Source organism: Lithobates pipiens, unplaced genomic scaffold, assembly GCF_037356315.1.
Source record: "Lithobates pipiens isolate NorthernLeopardFrog02 unplaced genomic scaffold, aLitPip1_a1.2 Scaffold_25, whole genome shotgun sequence".
Lineage (NCBI taxonomy): Eukaryota > Metazoa > Chordata > Amphibia > Anura > Ranidae > Lithobates > Lithobates pipiens.
The window spans coordinates 39,253,005-39,271,564 of record NW_027507787.1 but is presented as its reverse complement, the minus strand read 5'-3'; the positions used below and the strand labels follow the sequence as shown (position 1 = coordinate 39,271,564).

Below are 18,560 nucleotides of genomic sequence, written 5' to 3'. Positions count from 1 at the left end.
GTCAAAATTTGGAAGGTCCTCCATGGGACATGTGGTGTTCCTACATGTTTTGCGGTCAATGACCGCTTCATCAGGAGGATAAATCCACAATAGAAGTAACAAATTATATAACGCAATTACAGAGAGAATAATTGTACACCTCATCGCACAAAGTTGCGTGTGTTTTGTTTTTTTTGCATTATTATCGGCACCTTTCTCTCTTATCGGCAAAATTCTGATAACACCAGTTTCGGCCTTCGATATTTCGGTGCATCTCGAACTACGTTTTGCACATTTACATTTTATTTACGTTTGTCATCTTTGCATACTTACAAACTAGGGAGTCAGATGTTCGCCGAACAGCATACATTATGCAGGGTTCGTGGTAAATTTGAAAGCCATGGAACGCTGTTAAAGTCTATGGGAAATTAAACGTGAAAAACAAAAACATGCTCATTCTAAAGGCTTATGTGCAAGTTATTGTCATAAAAAGTGTTTGTGGACCCGGGTCCTGCTCCAGGGGATTTGAATTAATGAAAAAAAAAAAAAAAAACTGTTTTAAGAATGGCCTTTTTTTGGGAGCAGGGATTTTAATAATGCTTACCGTGAAACAAAAATGAAATATTCCTTTAAATATAGTGCTGGGGGGTCTATAGTATGCCTGGACAGTGGCGCAGTTTTCCCGTGTTTAGAATAATACCACAGCAAAAATTACATTTCTAAAAAGGGAACTGCTCGCGGCTGTAATGAACTGTCAGGTTTAAAATAAAAAGTGGGGGTCACCCCAAAATAGCAGAAATTTCCGATAGCACACAGATGGCAAACAAAACTGACAGGGGTTTTAACCAAATTGCTATTCCATCCAAAAATAAAAAGTTCCTCACTTAGACACCATCCACACATTAGATTTAGATTTTCACACTGGTGCGACTTGTCATATCAAAGTTGCATGACATTGCATACCATTGCCAGCTATGGAACCATTAAAAAAAAAAAAAAAAAAAAAAAAAAAAAAAAAAACTGTGCATGAATTCGTACCGATCAGCAGCAAACAAAAAAACAAACAAACACACACTCTGAAGTAGCATGACTTCAAAGCTGCATTTCCATGTGAACCCAGGCTAAAACCTGTATTGTTTCAAAACAATTTTACAGGTTTTTCCAGCTAAAGCCCATTTCTAAAGCATTCTTGCACACCAACATCTAATGCTTAGGTAGCATGTGTATAGACAAATCTTCATCAGTCCAGCATGGATGCCACATGCTTGACCGTATACTTGGAACAGCTGTCAGTTGTGGCACCCTTGGGACTGGCAGAGGTGGCCTGGAAGTGAAAATACATAGCACACAAAGCCAACATGCAAACGCTCAGCTGGATACAGGAAATCCTAATTCTCATCAGGACACCCGACTGCAGGGACAGTTCTCTCCCTAGCTTTCTGGCTTGTGCACACCAAAATGCATGCATCTTCACCAACATGCATTTTGGATCTATTTTCTTGTGTTGAGACTAAAAGAGTAAAAGCAATCAATTTGATTCCAAGTATCTCTAGAGAGAAGAAAGTTTTGTTGTTTTAGACAAATTTCACCTGGTGTGGGAACCAGTCAACAATTTGCACAGTATATGGCCAGCTTTATTCACCTGTTAATACACCTGTTCATAAAAGTAATCTGAAAGGAATACTTTACAAAACCAACGCAAAAACTGAAGAGTGAATAAAGCTAACCAGAATTGTGACTGGCTCCTGATGAACTAGACAAAAAATCATTTAGTGGGTGGCCCGGTTAGCTCCCGCCCAAGATTCTTTGATTGAAAAAAATTGAAGGAATTGGGACAAAAATCGTTGGTCAAAAAGCATCTGCATCTAATCAGATGCTGTTTGGGTGGGATCAGCTGTCAAAATACAATACCTGCAAGAAGAGATGAGTCCATCTTTGTTATATTGCGTTGGAGGAATCTGCAGTAGTGATGAACACAGACATGCAAGGTAAATGCTGAACAACCAGGACATTTGGCACGCTTACGTTACATCCTAAGGCTCCGTTTCCACTACTGCGAGTTGTCAGTTTGACACATGAGAAGTTGCACGACCCATGTATTTTAATGGTCCCCATTCTAATTGATGCAGCGACTTCAAAAGAGGTTTTTGCACTATTTTGTTGAGACTTCCCTGTGACTTATTCTCATCGGTCGCATGACAAAGCATCAAAAAACCCATTGCAAAGACGCACTGTAAAAAACACACAAAATTTGAGGTTGCAATAGTGGAAACATAGCCTAAATTAGTCTTTTGGGGGTATTTAAATAAATGTGATTGTTCTGCACTTAAAACTTCCACGACTGACTACTTTCATCAATATCACTACCATGGGTGCCTCTGCCATGACAACATTAGACAGGTTTTTTTCATTGCACCTTCCATAAGCACATTACAATCTGACTGCATAATTTCCAAATATTAAAGTGGTTGTATAGCCAAATAGGGGACTTTTACCTACAGTAGGTAAAAAATATATATACTGTACGGTTTAGGAGATATTCTTCTCGCAATGCGCCACTGACTGCAGTGGTGCATGCGCACAGGAGATTCCCGGCTGGAAGCCCGGTGTCCTATCATATAGAGTCCCCCATCTGAGTGTCAGCTGTGTACTGCGCATGCGCAGAACACAGCAACACAGATTCTGAAAATAGCCGAGGATGAATGGCGCCTGCGCCGTGAGTCCAGGTTCTCTCCCCACCATCCAAGTGGACATAGAGTAGGAATATAAAAAAGCAGAGCGCAGCTCGCCCACGAGGGGCCCTCTAATTTTCCGAACCCTATGTCCGCTTTGATGGTGGGGCTACCACCTCCACTCACGGCGCAGGTGTCGTTCATCTTTGGAGACTTTCCGAAGCTTCTTCTGCCCCGTACTGCGCATGCGCAGTACGGGGCGGACACTATATGATGGCAGGACACTATCTGCCAGAACACCGGCAGCGCCGGACCCTGCCGGAGAGAAATATCCTGGGCGCATGCGCAGGAGTAACTATATCGCGGCTCCGGCCACTCACAGCGCCGGAGCCGCGATACCTGGAAGAAACGCAGAGGGAACATGTCGGCTTAATCACAAGGAGACAATTAGTTTGAGATGTGGTGCTCAAGGTTTACCATATCATTAATAAAAGCTTTAAACCCCTATAGCATGCCCACTGCGTTATGTGGGATGGGCCATTGCTTCCCCACTTTAGCTGAAGCCAGTGCCATCTTTGACTATATCTGGTCTTTACTTTCCAAATGCCCGCTTCTGTCAATGCCATCCGTATCCAGCCAGAGCGCAGTCTCTTTCAATGCCAAGTGTATTGACCCCAGTAACAGTCACATGAGGTTTCAGGAAGGAAGAGAGGAATGCTGAGAGATTGCCATCTCTGGCAAGATGACCAGAATGCCAGGATTATGCCCACTACTGCGCATGCCCCGGGTTACATGACCACAAACAGCAATATCTCAGCAAGAGGAAGGATGTGGTCCAGCATGAGCCCAACAATGGCATGTATAATGTGCTTTCGGATAGCATAAAGTTAAAAAACTTCCACTTTTAAGTACTTGAATTTGAAATGGGTTTCCTTTAAAATATTTATATTGTTTTACAACCTTGACAGTTTGTGCTTAGCTTTCTGACAATATAAAGTAAACAAGAAAACAGAAAAGCACATTGCCAGGAAGCACTTGGCTGCTTCTACATGAATGTACACAACACTTCAGCCAACTACATTTTAGGGCAGGGCTACCTGCACACAATGGTTGTCATCAAGCCCAAGGGTCACAGAGTTCCAAACCACTCAGTAAAAAGTAAATTTGTAAGCCAAGTAGACTACTACAGCTATTGCCCCACTTATGGGCCCTAAATAAGTTCTAGCTTTTAGAAGGTTTGTATTCATATATCCCACCTATCACCAGCTTTGTTCCAGAAATGCCAACCACTGGTACCTATACTAAGCCTGGTGCTCCCAAATCTATATTACAACATTTGAAACCATTTAGAGAACAGAAGTTGAGAGCTTGATTTATGGATATTTTGGATTACTGCAAAAATTATACAAATAACTAAAATATAAAAAAAAAAAAAAAAAGGGGGGGGGGGGGGAATTATATATATATATATATATATATTTTATTCAAGTAATTATATTAAAGACTATTTAAAAAACGACAGACATTTTGAAACGTCAAAGCTTCCTTTGATCCAAAGGTCAAAAATACAAGGTATGTAAATGTTTAGATTAACTAGTGAAATCTCTAACTGGGTAAACCTCAATTTTTTAAAAATCCCACACCTTCTGTTGCTGCTTATCAGATGTATTGTGAGCAGTCATTCGAGGAGCTCCCCTTAAAAAGGGGAGGCTCCGCTTGTCTGTCTCCTCCCCCTCTCTGCTGTTACATTTGCCACCTTATGGGGGGAGTGGGGTACCTGGTTTTGGCAGGTACCCTTTCCCACTTCAGTCTCGGATTGCCGCGGCAAACTGAGCCAGAAGTTCATCCCTACCCTTCTGGGACACTTTGCAGGTCCCAGAAGACTGTAGCCCGTTCAGAAAACATAGCATGCTTCACACATGCACAGAAGGAAACCAGATGTGAAGCTGCAAGGCTTCCCCGCCAGCTACTCTTAATCAGGATGGCGGCGTCAGCACCCGATTAAAGAATCGGCACAGGTGAAGACATCGAAGCATGCCTGGAAGGGTAAGTGCCCGGATAATAAAGGCTTCACTGCCGATTTTCCTTAGTCAGGATAGTGACACCAGCACCTGATAGAAGAATCAGATCGGTTGAAGACACCACTGCATGGCTGGACAGGCAAGTGCCCCAATATTAAAAGTCAGCAGCTACAGTATTTTGTGGGGGAGCCTGGAGCTCTTCGTTAAAGAACCAAAGCCCAAACATTTACTTTGGATAGCGTGAGGGTGTAGAGTTGTCCCCCCATTTGGGAGATTCACTTCATCTAATCGTCCTCTTTACCAATGTCACAAGAACAAAAAGGGAGAGTGAATCCAAAATTTGAGTTGCCACAGTAACAGAAAGTTGTCCTCTATTGCCTCTATTTCTAAGGACAGACTTCCCTTACATTAGAAAAATATGCTGTCACTTCCTGTTGAATCTACAGGACAGGAAATTAAGGCATTCTCAGATCGCAAAAAAAATAAAAAATAAATAAATTTAGAACACACACATGAACAGTTTTGTAAAGGATCTTTCTTCAAGGGTCCACTTCACCATACAATAGTTCAGGACTTTTTGCTGTCATGGCAGTTTTTGACATGCATTCAAGGTTTTGGTAAAACATAGGGAAAAGGAGATTGCTGGGGAATGGAGTGTGAGGGATTGCCAACATCCTATATAGTAAACATAGGGAACATGCAACTAGTGCATTAGGTTCTACCCCCTTAGACTTTTTAGGCAGAGAAAAGAATATAAAAAGGCAACTCTGTGCCACTTTTATTTAGATACAGAACGGTAGGTATTGCCAAAAGACATAATTTAAAAGTATTATACAAAAAAGTACACCAATAGAATAAATACTACATGAATATACCGTATTTATCTGCTGTTATACGCCAATAAATACGGTACATATACATCAAGCCCAAGCCTGATAATCAAGGCACTGTCAAAGTCAAACCGAGGTCAGCCCATGGAGATTTGTAGCATGCATCCCGACATATTTCAGAAATTTTTATTTGGTACATATTTTCCTTCATCAGGGAGGATTTACTTGGGGTGACTATAGCTTTGTATGTAAAATATAAAAGATTAGGCTGTTCTGAGTAAATAGATAGCCAACATGTCAAACCTTAAATTTGTGGGCACATGTGAAACCACCATGAACTTTGGTACCCAATATTTTTCCTAAGCAAGGCTTTAAGTCATTACAGGTCATCCGTTTAGATATGACCATGGATAATTTGTAGCGATATGCAACATGTGTAGCACAATCAATGTTTTTGCACACAGGTGCCACACATATGAGCATTGAATAAATGGTGTGGACTTTATTTTGGGAGGGCTGTGTGGATTCTTATTGAGACGGGGGGGTCTTAAACCTCATCACACCTACTACCCAGGAGAGATCAGCAAACACGTTTCCCTTCCTCTACCCTGGGGCACATGCCCTGCAGGTCACAGGTCTGCAGAAGGGGCAGGAAGCACGAGTGTAGGGAGAAAGGGGTTGGCAAATGTACCATGGGCCCTTAGAACGGTCCACCTGCCCACAGCATGATGCTGCCACCACCATGTTTCACACAGGGATGGTGTTCTTGTGATGGGTTTGCGCCAGACATAGCATTTTCTTTGATGGCCAAAAAGTTCAATTTTAGTCTCAGACCAGAGCACCTTCCTCCATACATTTTGGAGTCTCGCACATGTCTTTTTGAAAACTCAAAAACATGCCATTTTGTTTTTTGCTGAAAGTAATTGATTTCTTCTGGCCACTCTGCCATAAAGCCCAACTCTATGGAGCGTACGGCTTATTGTCGTCCTATGTACAGATACTCCAGTCTCTGCTGTGGAACTCTGCAGCTCCCCCAAGGTTACCTTTGGTCTCTGTGCTGCCTCTCTGATTAATGGCCTCCTTGTCCGGTCCGTGAGATTTGGTGTGCGGCCGTCTCTTGGCAGGTTTGCTGTTGTGCCACTAATTATGTGACTTCTGAAGGCAATTGGTTGCACCAGAGCTTTTTATGGCCTTCATAACAAAGGGGTGAATACATACGCACATGCCAATTCAGTTTTTTATTTCTGCAAAATAGTTCTACGTATATATTTTTACAGTACACAAACTTAGACTATTGTGTTCTGATCCTTCACATACAATTCCAATTTAAAAAAAACATTGAACTAAAGGTCATAATGTAACAAAACAGGTAACAAGCCATAATACATTTGCAAGGCACTTTATGTGTAAAGGCATGATCTTCTACCATTATGAATAAATGATCAGTGCTGTTTGTTCATTCGTACGAGATAAAATAATTCTCCCGCTCTGCAAGACTCTGACCTGGCTGCATCTTGAGTATACTGTCCAGTTCTTGTCACTAGTCCTCAAAAAGGATGTGTTGGAACTGGAGAGAGTCCACAGAAGGGAAACAAAGCTAATAAAAGGGACTAGAGGATCTCAGCTATGGGGAAAGACTACAAGCATTGAACTTATTCTCTCTGGAGAGGAGATGTTTGAGAGGGGACATGATAGCGATGTACAAATACCATACTCATGACCCTAGCAAAGGGGGGGGGGGGGGCTAAAAAAAAAATAAAAAAAATGTTTTCAGTTAAAAGGGAATAGAACAGACACACGTGGCCATTCACTGAAACTGGGAGAAGTGGTTTAACCCTAAACTGCATAGAGGGTTCTTTACTGTCAGAGCAGTAAGGATGTGGAATTATCGTCCACAAGCAGTCAGCATCAATAGTTTTAAAAAACTATTAGATGGGCACCTTAATGATCCCAACATACAGTGATATACAATGTACTATTGACAAACAAGCGCACACTCGCACCACAGGTTGAACTGGTGCCCTTTTTTCAGCCTATGTAACTATATAAGAGTTAAAGATAACTCAGAGCTACAGCCCTGTAAGATGCATCTGTGGCTGCTTTTACTCCATACCGGGCACTGGCAGATACTGTACACAGAGCCACAGGTATATCACTTTTCACAATTGAAAGTGCTTAGATTTGACCTCTTACGGTTTTTGTAAATCTAAAAGGAACATTGTACAAGAAAATGTTGTAATGTATGGCCAGTCTATAGGTGTATTTGTGGGACAATGGGGCCACCAGAATAGGATCAAGTGTTTTGTGCACTTCGTCCCCTGGCGTGTTAGATACCATGAAAAGGGATGTTATATCTGTATGCCAATACCTGGAGATCATGTAAGAAATTCAGGGTTGTCCTGTGTCTACTTCCTGTGCTTCAAGGAAAGTAATTAGCTTTACTTAAGCTGGAACTACAGAATAATTAACCTTTATGCTGTGGAGACAGAAGAGTTGGTGGACCTCAGTAGTTTGGCAAGTAGTAGTCTGGAAAACTGTGCTGGATTAACAAATACTTACAAAAATTGTATTTGTCGTCAACTCACAAGAGAACTCAGGAACGGAGTGCATTTCTAGCAGATCAACTGGTATTTTGCTGTACTTAAACATAACATGAGAAAATACTCATACACACAGATGTCTCACTTTTTGTCTTTGACTACTTTAAGGACTTTAAAGTACTGCCCTTACACTGAGCTTTTGTAAAGAGCAGACACATGGCTGGAGGCTGGAGTCTTCAGACATCCTTTTGTAACCCTTCCCAGTGCTTTTGCGCGTCCAAGTACATCTATTTACAAACCGACACGGATTATCTTCTCAAGATATCCTTGAAGGCAAAGCATACTTCCATAATTGACCTGGACCAAGTCCTTAAAAAGTTTAACTCCATATTTTTAAAAAAAATTTAATACGCAAAGTACGCATATACAGTATAATCAAATCAGCGGCTTTACTTTCCAGTTGGCCACAACATATAGATTTGAAATCGTTCCCTTTCCATTAAGTGATCAAATGTAATTTTGTTGCAATGGTTTCTCCACAAAAATCTGAGATCAGTAAACAGTTCTGACACTTGTGTTTGCTTATTATTGCTTAGGAAAGAATACTGCATGATTGCTGTAGAAGACTGTCAAAATGGCTGCATAAATTGTGTATCCTAAACTACGCAAGGCGTGCCAAAAAGCAGACAGACAGACGCGCCAACAAGTAATAGACTAGAAAATCAGATTATATTATATTTTCTACTGTATAGTCATAACTGCTAGTCAGTCGTGATCACCAAGTGCTTGCCGATACTAAATAAAAAAGCATTCGGTTCTTCTTTTGTTGTAAAGGCATTGAGTGCTTGTTGCATTCTATGTTCACACTTCAGAAATCAGAAGCTATATACAGCACAGGATCCGTTCATCAGCAGAATGACACCATGTGTGCCCCTGTCATAGCAAAGCAGTTGGACAATGTATTGAAGAGCTTTGTTTTTACAGCTCAAATATTTCACTTCTTGTGTTACATGGTTCCTTAAAGCCATCCACTAATGGGAAGCATGAAACATAATATACTGTAATAATATGCACGCAAAACTTGTGGCGACATGTGATAAGTGCCAGGAAAATCCTGAAAACCAAATATACATTACAAATTATGGTATTTATGTCCTCAAACCAACATTACCATTTTTAGTGGTCGCAAGCTAAAAATCACCAATCTGGAGAAGGACAACTACTACTAATTTGTCCCATCTACAGACAAACCTTGCTGCCCATCACTGAAGTATCCATACAATGGGAAGAAAGAACTTGCCCAATCTGTGTGGTACAAGACAGGGTTTAGCATGCAAAAATGGTTATTTGTCTCGATTTAAAAGATTAACTATCCGGTGACCATCTAAAAAGTGCCAACAATATACAACGCCAATTCCAAAAAAACATTTGGGACGATATGTCAAATCTACATAGAACAAAGAAACAGATTGTGAATATTTGCAAACATTTAAAAAAAAGGGAACAAACCTATCAAAAAATGTTTAAACTAAGAAAATTTCAAATTTTAAGAAAAAAAATTAGGTGATTTTGAAGTGGATGGCAGCAACAGTTCTCAAAAAAGTTGGGACATGGCAACAAAGGGCTGAAAATGGCACGAACAAGGAAGAGCTGGAAGAACATTTTGCAACAGGTCATTAACATGATTGGGTATAAAAAGAGCAAAGAAGGTTCGAGTCACATCTGTGCATGTTGCTTTGGAACATTTCTGCAGTGCTTTCCGTGTTTTTAAACCGAGTTTTGATTTTTTGTACATTCACTGTATATAGCCAGTTGCCAAGAAGCGGACTGCCGCTTAACAGTCGTTGAGTCATCAGCTGTAAGCAGGGTTCTCGAAAGAAAGGTCTGGTATGAATTTGGAGGGGACATATCGAAAAAACATGAGGGGGTGGGTGCTTCCACCCACCTTAAGGCACCTTTGTCCCCATGTTGATGGGGGACAAGGGTAAAGGTTTTTCCGCATTCCACGAGTGGGTGCAATTTTGAAGCGTGCCATGTTGGGTATCAGTTTACTCGGTGTAAAAATTTATCACAAAAATCAGGCTAACTTTACTGTTGTCTTATTTTGTAATTCGAAAAAGTATCCCCCCCCCCCAAAAAAAAAAAAAAAGTGCGCTTGTAAGACCGCTGCACAATAACGGTATTGCAACGACTGCCATTTTATTCTCTAGAGGGTTAGAGAACAAAAATGTATGTTTGGGGGTTCCAAGTAATTTTTTTTTCCTAGAAAAATAAGTGGTGGGTTTACAGCCACAGGGCCCATTCAGGCACTCCTCTCCTACATGTAAAAATCTTTTTGCTAGAAAATTACTCAGAACTCCAAACATCTATATTTTTTTTACCAGACGCCTTAGAGAATAACATGGTGGTCTTTGCAATTTTTTATTCCACACGGTAATTGAGCGACAATTTTTCCAACGCTTTTGTTGGGAAAAAATAAAAACAGTTTCATGAATTAAAAAAAATACAGTAAAAAGTTAACCAAATTTTTTGGTATAAATGTAAAAGATGTTACGCCGAGTAAATAGATACCCCAAAATGTCATGCCTTAAAATTATACACACTTGTGGAATGGCTCCAAACTTTGGTACTTAATCTCCATAGACGCTTTAACAATTTTTTTACAGGTTTAGAGTTACAGAGGAGGTCTAGTGCTAGAAATGTTGCTCTCGCATATGGCCATACCTCACGGGTGGTTTGGAAGGCGTTTACATATCCAGGCTTGACTTACTTGTATATATACACACACACACACACACACACACATAAAATATATAAAAATATGTGTCACTGCTTTCCAGCTGAGATCTCAGCTTTGTTTACATCTGCGGCCTGGACATGACATCATAATATCACACCTGAGCCTCCGACAGTCAGAGATGACTGGTGACCATTTGGAAATTTATGTTCCTCATCCGGCAGTGGCAGCTTCTTTCTCCAGGTCCCCAATCGCCCACGCAAGCCGCGGAGAAGCACCGGAGGGCGGCAGGAGGGATGTCCCCTCCCTCCGCTAAGAAAGATCAAGCAGCTGAACTGCCACTATGATGGTTCTTGACGGTGCACAGAATCGCCAGCTGAAAAAGATCTGAATGAAGCTGCAGGCATCAGTCAGATATCACCATTGAAAGTCAAAGATGTCCTTGGGCTGGAAGCAGGGCTCGAGTCCTGCGGGAACGCGTGGGAACGGTGTCCCTGCACTTTTTTCACAGCAGGAACGCCGTTCCCTTTGTAGGACCAGAGCCGCCCGAGGCTCTAGCACAGCCTGCTAGCTGTGTTGTCTTCACAGAGCTGACATCGGAAGAGCAGCACAGTGATACACGGAGGGCAGGGGCTGGCTCAGTTAACTGATTGGTTGATAGAATGCAGAGCAGTTCTATTAACCAATCAGTTAACTGGGGCAGGTCCCGCCCTCTGTCCATCCCTTTGCTGCACTTCCAATGTCATCTGCTGTGCTGTGTCCTGTGTAAGGTAAGACAGGGAAGAGGGCACTGTTAAGAAGGAGGGAGGGGTGATATAAAAGGGAGGCAGGGCAGGAATGTGAAGGGGGGTTCTACAAAGGGGCTGAGGACAGGTTTAAATTTTAAAACTGGCTACTTGGTCATCTTCCGTACTATGTCGCATTCGCAGTCTGGTCATCTCCTGTAGTCACAGTCTGGTCATCTCCTGTAGTCACAGTCTGGTCATCTCCTGTAGTCACAGTCTGGTCATCTCCTGTAGTCACAGTCTGGTCATCTCCTGTAGTCACAGTCTGGTCATCTCCTGTAGTCACAGTCTGGTCATCTCCTGTAGTCACAGTCTGGTCATCTCCTGTAGTCACAGTCTGGTCATCTCCTGTAGTCACAGTCTGGTCATCTCCTGTAGTCACAGTCTGGTCATCTCCTGTAGTCACAGTCTGGTCATCTCCTGTAGTCACAGTCTGGTCATCTCCTGTAGTCACAGTCTGGTCATCTCCTGTAGTCACAGTCTGGTCATCTCCTGTAGTCACAGTCTGGTCATCTCCTGTAGTCACAGTCTGGTCATCTCCTGTAGTCACAGTCTGGTCATCTCCTGTAGTCACAGTCTGGTCATCTCCTGTAGTCACAGTCTGGTCATCTCCTGTAGTCACAGTCTGGTCATCTCCTGTAGTCACAGTCTGGTCATCTCTTGTAGTCACAGTCTGGTCATCTCCTGTAGTCACAGTCTGGTCATCTCCTGTAGTCACAGTCTGGTCATCTCCTGTAGTCACAGTCTGGTCATCTCTTGTAGTCACAGTCTGGTCATCTCCTGTAGTCACAGTCTGGTCATCTCCTGTAGTCGCATTCGCAGTCTAGTCATCTCCTGTAGTCGCATTCGCAGTCTAGTCATCTCCTGTACTATGTCGCATTCGCAGTCTGGTCATCTCCTGTAGTCGCATTCGCAGTCTGGTCATCTCCTGTAGTCGCATTCGCAGTCTGGTCATCTCCTGTAGTCGCATTCGCAGTCTGGTCATCTCCTGTAGTCGCATTCGCAGTCTGGTCATCTCCTGTAGTCGCATTCGCAGTCTGGTCATCTCCTGTAGTCGCATTCGCAGTCTGGTCATCTCCTGTAGTCGCATTCGCAGTCTGGTCATCTCCTGTAGTCGCATTCGCAGTCTGGTCATCTCCTGTAGTCGCATTCGCAGTCTGGTCATCTCCTGTAGTCGCATTCGCAGTCTGGTCATCTCCTGTAGTCGCATTCGCAGTCTGGTCATCTCTTGTAGCATGTCGCATTTGCAGTCGCTGTATTTTATGTGAAATATATATATGCATATCAGTGTATCTTTTTTTTTTTTGGTGGGGGAGTGGATCTTGGGTGGGAGTTCCCACACTTTTTTCCCCAGGACTTGACCCCTGGCTGGAAGTAAAGATGTCCTTGGGCTACAGTAAAAATCACCACAAGATTCAGAAAATCTTGAGAAATTTCTGTGCGCAAGAAAAGGCTGAAATGCAATATTGGATCCCCTAGTTATTGGTGCCTTCAAGAAAAACTCTGTCATGCAAAGAAGTCATAAATGAAAATATGATCCGGAAAAGTCACCATCTTCTCTGGTTCAAAACTTATTCAAAATGATCTGCTGAAAAATGGAAAACTGCTCTGTAGTCAGCAAATTTAAAACATTTTTTTGGCAACCAGCACTGTTTCCTGCAGACTAAAGAGTAGAGGGACCTTCAGGCTTGTCATCAACACTCAGTTCAAAAGCCTGCATCTGATTGCATGGGAGTGTATTAGTGTGGATGGAATGGGCAGCTTGCACGTCTGGAGAGGCACCATCAATGCTGAAAGATATTTCCAGAGTTTAGAGAAGCACATGCTCCCATCCAGACATTTTTCAGGGAAGGGCTTACATACATTTCTGCAGGACAATGCTAAACCATGTACTCCATGTATGACAACAGCATGGCTTCGTAGTAGAAGAGTCTGGGTGCTTAACTGGCCTGCCTGCAGTCTAGACCTGTCACCAATTGAAGACCAAAAACATGATAGTTAGAATCCTATATCAAGCAAGCATGGGACAACATTCCAACAATTGGTCTTTTCAGTTCCCAGAGTGTTGATAAAAGGAGTGCTACACCATAGTAAACGTGTGTGGGTTTCAATCACAGACCTAGTAGGAAAGCGACATACACACACACCCCCCCCCCCTCCTTCCCCCACAGATTCATAGGTACCGGTTAAAAAAAAGCACCTCCCTGGCGGTATGATCATATCAGATTTTTGGTGCTGAAAGCGGTACCATTATTTTGCATGGACATTTGGCGTTTTATATTGTAGTCCTGTAATTCATAGGAATAACTCAAATTAAATCTGTCCAAACCAGAGTCTAGTAGACATCCCGGGTATGATAAAGTTTGAAAAACAAAATCATAAGTAAATAACTATACCAAATAATATAATAAAAATGATTCAATAATGTAATCAAAAACACTGAAATTTGCTCAGTTGCAGAATTGTTGCCGTCATTACTTTTCAGGGTTTGATGACGGATCTCCCCCACAAATCACTATAACGCAGTTTTGTGCGCGATTCTAATTTATTATCACTGTTTTCTTGCTGGTCTAAAGCCACTTTTGATGTTAAGAGCGGTTTTGGTTGCTATGGAAAATCTCCAGTTTCCAGGCAGAAAGAACCGTTTTTATAATATAAAACTGCATGCAGGGCATGAGACAAACCACTAGAACCAAAAGGGATGCAAAAATAATTTCACACAGTAATGTAACCTGTAAGATTGCAGTATACTGTATGTATAGTGTGTGTTTCACTTTTTGAATTTGAATTTTTTATTTCCGTCCATCGCAACGCTCGCAGGGAACAGAGCCTGGCTCCGTGATGAATCAAGAGGAGGACGAGCTGCTTACACATTGCGGGACCCAGGGGACAAGGGAAATAAGCTCTTCCTGGATCCTGCGATGCAATCCCGAGGCTTGAGGTTACCGCTTTTGGTTCTGAAATTGCGCCCCGAGCCAGACTCGGGAACACCGCCAGAGAGGCTAAGAATGAAGCTACAAAAGAACTAAGTTTTAGTTCCATGCATGACAATGACCTGGATGAAGAGAGTACTCTTAACACACAAGGTTTCTTGAATGGGGTATGCTGAAATCTGAGCACAGATCGGTTATAATTATTTTTCTATTGTCTGAACCATCCAAAGTGAAAGTTATCAGTGGTTACTGTAAATACAAGAAGGTACAACTTGCAGTTGCAATAAAAAGACAACCTTGAGCTGGGAAGAGTTCAATGCAAGTGAAGTAAACAGTTTGCCCCAGACCTCTGGTTCTTTTGGACAGCATATTGTTGTTAGAAGAAAGGAGGCTTGGATGCTTTCCTAAAAGATTTGTGAATTCAAATTACAAAAATACATCATAGAATCTTAATCCCTGAACTGGGGGTAATGGAAGTAGTTTCCCCAATAAAAGCAACCTGGAACATGTTTAATAAGAGGTTTTTCTTTTACTCTGGATCAATTAGGGTTTCTAAGAGTGTCACTTTTTTTGTTGAAAGCTTAGATTAAAAAAACTTCATAAACGTGTTTTTTTTTTAGAGTCATTATGTAACTGAAGTCATGTACAAGGGCCCTTTCACAAAAAAAAAAAAAAGTGTAAGTGAACCAGTATACTACCTTAAAAAGGAACATATTTAGAAAATAAAAAAAAATAACCTTTAGTATCACTTTAATACTGTTGGGTCATGGGGGGGGCACAATGCTTTAAGGAAAATATGTAAAAGCCATAATTATACCAGAGCACACTTCCTCCAGCTCATTGTGGTTTGCAACATCTTGTTTCTTTTCTCACAATAGCATGCAATTACAAACGTGTGTGGTGCTAGCTCTGCTATGGATAACTTTCTAGCTGACCACCCAGATCATAAAACAAGCCCTCCTAGTCCTGATCAGCAGTCATATAGTTAGTTGCATCACTGACATCTATATAAGAATAATGGAGAATTATAAAAAGGTGTGCCACCTTAAAGCAGTAGTAAACTCCACTTTGCAACTTTCACCTACAGGTAAGCTTGTAATTATAGGTAGTTATATAGCGCCGTCAATTTACATATGCTTATACATTTATTAGAGCTGCGCGATTAATCATTGGAAAAATTTAAAAAAATTGCGATCTCTATTTAACCCCTCTCATGATCTTAAAGCAGAGTTCCAGCAATTTCTGTGTTTATTAAAAGTCAGCAGCTACAAAAAGTGTAGCTACTGACTTGACACTCACCTGTCCCCCAGTCCAGCAATGTGGCCAGCCGAAGCCTCGCTTCTCTCCTCCTCTCTGCAGTGCCGGCATTTCAAGTGTGGGCACCCGTCTGTGAGAGCTTTAAGCTTTACAGCTAGGTACGCACTGCGAATGCGTGAGTCATGCTGCGCGTTCTGAATGGCCAGGAAATCTTCTGGGATGTCTCCCAGAACTTCGGCTTGGCGCCATGAGCGGAAGTGGGAGCTGGGTACCTGTCCAAACTAGGCATCCGCTTCCCCCCTCCCCAGAAAAAAATAAAATAAAATATGACATGCCAAAATGTGGCATGTCAGGAGATCTTAAAGCGGAAGTTCCATTTTTGGGTGGAACTCCTCTTTAACCTGGAATTTCCTGGCAATTCTACTTAACAAGTGCAGAGCTGTTCTCTGGAAGACGAAGACGAAAAAAAAAGGAAGGTCGGCTATTGAACTTAGGAGATTCCTCTAAATTAGATATTTTTACAACTCACACATCCCAATTACAAACCTTCTAGCACCTACATTTTATGAAAATATGTTCCAGATCCCCAAGAGGAGCAGCTCTAGTATCAGAGATATATTCAAACTTGATCAATACAGATAAACAAGCAAAACTTCCTTACATGAATAAATGGGAACAGGAATGTGAGATTTCGCGTCCCCCTGAAAAATGGTCTGACGGTATCAAAAACGTACTCAGATGCACTACATCTATCACAAATCAGAGACACTGCAATAAAATAAAAAAAAAAAAATTTAAAAAAAAAAAAAGGGTATTTACAAGATGGTATTATACCCCAGCTAAACTCCACTCCATTTTTCCCAAACATGTTTCAGAGGCTGCAATTGTATTGGATCTTTTGCTCACATCTTATGTGAATGTGATAAGGTATCTCTGAAATTCTGGTGTGAGTTGTTTCCATATTAAACATAATATTTATTATTATTAATATTACCCTCCGTAATTGTTTATTTACCTCAATCACAGGTCTAACCACTCATTTAAGATTTGTTCACACAATCTGCGTTTCCATTCACCGGCTTCTAGGTTACCATTGGAAATCCTCATTGCTACCAATAACCCAACTAAAAAATAGAATTAATATTTACTTCATGGGGAAAAAAAAAAAAAAATGTCCACACTTTATACAACACCACACATCTATTTGAAAATGAAATGGAACCCTTGGCTTACACACTGATCACCTCTCAAACCCCGGACAAAGATTCATCCATCAGCCAAACTCACTCATGGGGGAAAAAAATAAAAAATAAACCCCAAGACTATACTGTATTTTACTTCCTGTTTGACTACCATGTGCATTACTTAGAAGAAATAATTATTTTCTTTGTATTACTTTATTAACCTCAATAACTATGACTTTTATACTGTATTTCTCTGTAAATTTGTTTGTGTGGAAAAAAAAAAAAATAAAAAAAAAAAACAACACAAATCCGGCTAAAGTTTATCAACATTGCTCAGCGATAACTATAAACAATGTAACATTTGGTTCTATTAGATCAGGGGTAGGCAACCTTTTGAGCACAGCGTGCTGAAAAATGATTTCAAAGAAACTGAGCGTGCCGATTGTATAACAAAAAATGTCACCTTCATAACAAAAAATGTGATTGAGAGTGTGACGTAAATGCTGTAAACTACTTTAGTAGTGAGAAATTAACATCCTGCACTCTCACCTCAGATCACTGACCCCCCTGCTCATCTGCCCCGCCACTGTACCTATCTGCGCATCTGCACCCCCCCCCCCCTCCCCCAACTGTACTTCCTGCTCATCTGCCCCACTGCTGAAACCCCCCTTCTCTCCCCTCTCACCACTGTACCTCCTGCTCACCTGCCTACCACTGTACCTTCCCTGCACATCTGCTCCACCGTCGTATCCCCATCCTCTTGTCTCACTTCTGAATCTTCTCATCTGTTACACCACTAATCTGCTTTCTCATCTCTGCCCCACCAATGTACCTCTTGCACATCTCACCACTGTAACCCCCTGCTCATCTGCCCCACTCATCTGGAAAAGGTGGTTGGGTGCGATTTTCATTGTGCTGAATACTGGCTGTGGCTTAAAGGGACACAGAGTGCAGGAGTTCAGTAGTGACGGAAAGATTCAGGAATAAATTGCAACAAAGTTCCCAGATGCTTAACAATAATTCCACAAATGGTCACTTGATTGAGCAAACCACAATTACAGGGTAGGGATGCACCGAAATTTCAGCCGCCGAAAATGGCCCTTTCGACAAAAAGCCAAAATAATTTTCGCCGATGCCGTCGATAAAAATGGGGAAGGGCCTGCTGGGCTTGGCCCCGCCCCTGGGGCCGCCCATCACGGGGGTGTCATTCCATCTTTACCCTCTCCTCCTCCCCTCCCTCCTCACCCATGCTGCAGGCAGCCCATGGGGTCTCCCTGTAAAGTTCACCCTCTCCCCAGCGGTGGCTGCATATGGCTCCTCATATTACAATGTGATAATAGAAATAAATGTGCTTCAATCACCCTGACACCATAACAACCATGGTGCCAGGATGATTGAAGCGCTAACACCAGGCGTTTGGAATATTTTTATCTGCTGATTGTTGGCACCGCCACATTTTTCTTTCCCCACTAGGCCACGCCTACAAATATCCACCAAAAAATAAATAAGCAAAATAAAAAAAAAATAAAAAAAAAAAGTGTCCTGGTGAGGCTGAGGAATGCAAGTTTACTGTCAAGCCTCCTGGGCCCCGCCAGTCTGGTTATGTCCCGACACACGCAGGA

General features: G+C 41.8%; 1 protein-coding gene across 1 annotated transcript in view; it reads right to left on the bottom strand.

Annotated features, from left to right (window-relative positions):
• The window catches only part of STOX1 (storkhead box 1), a 92,548-nt gene that overhangs the window by 33,429 nt on the left and 40,559 nt on the right, over window positions 1-18,560 (bottom strand). The gene's annotated exons all lie outside the window — the stretch shown is intronic.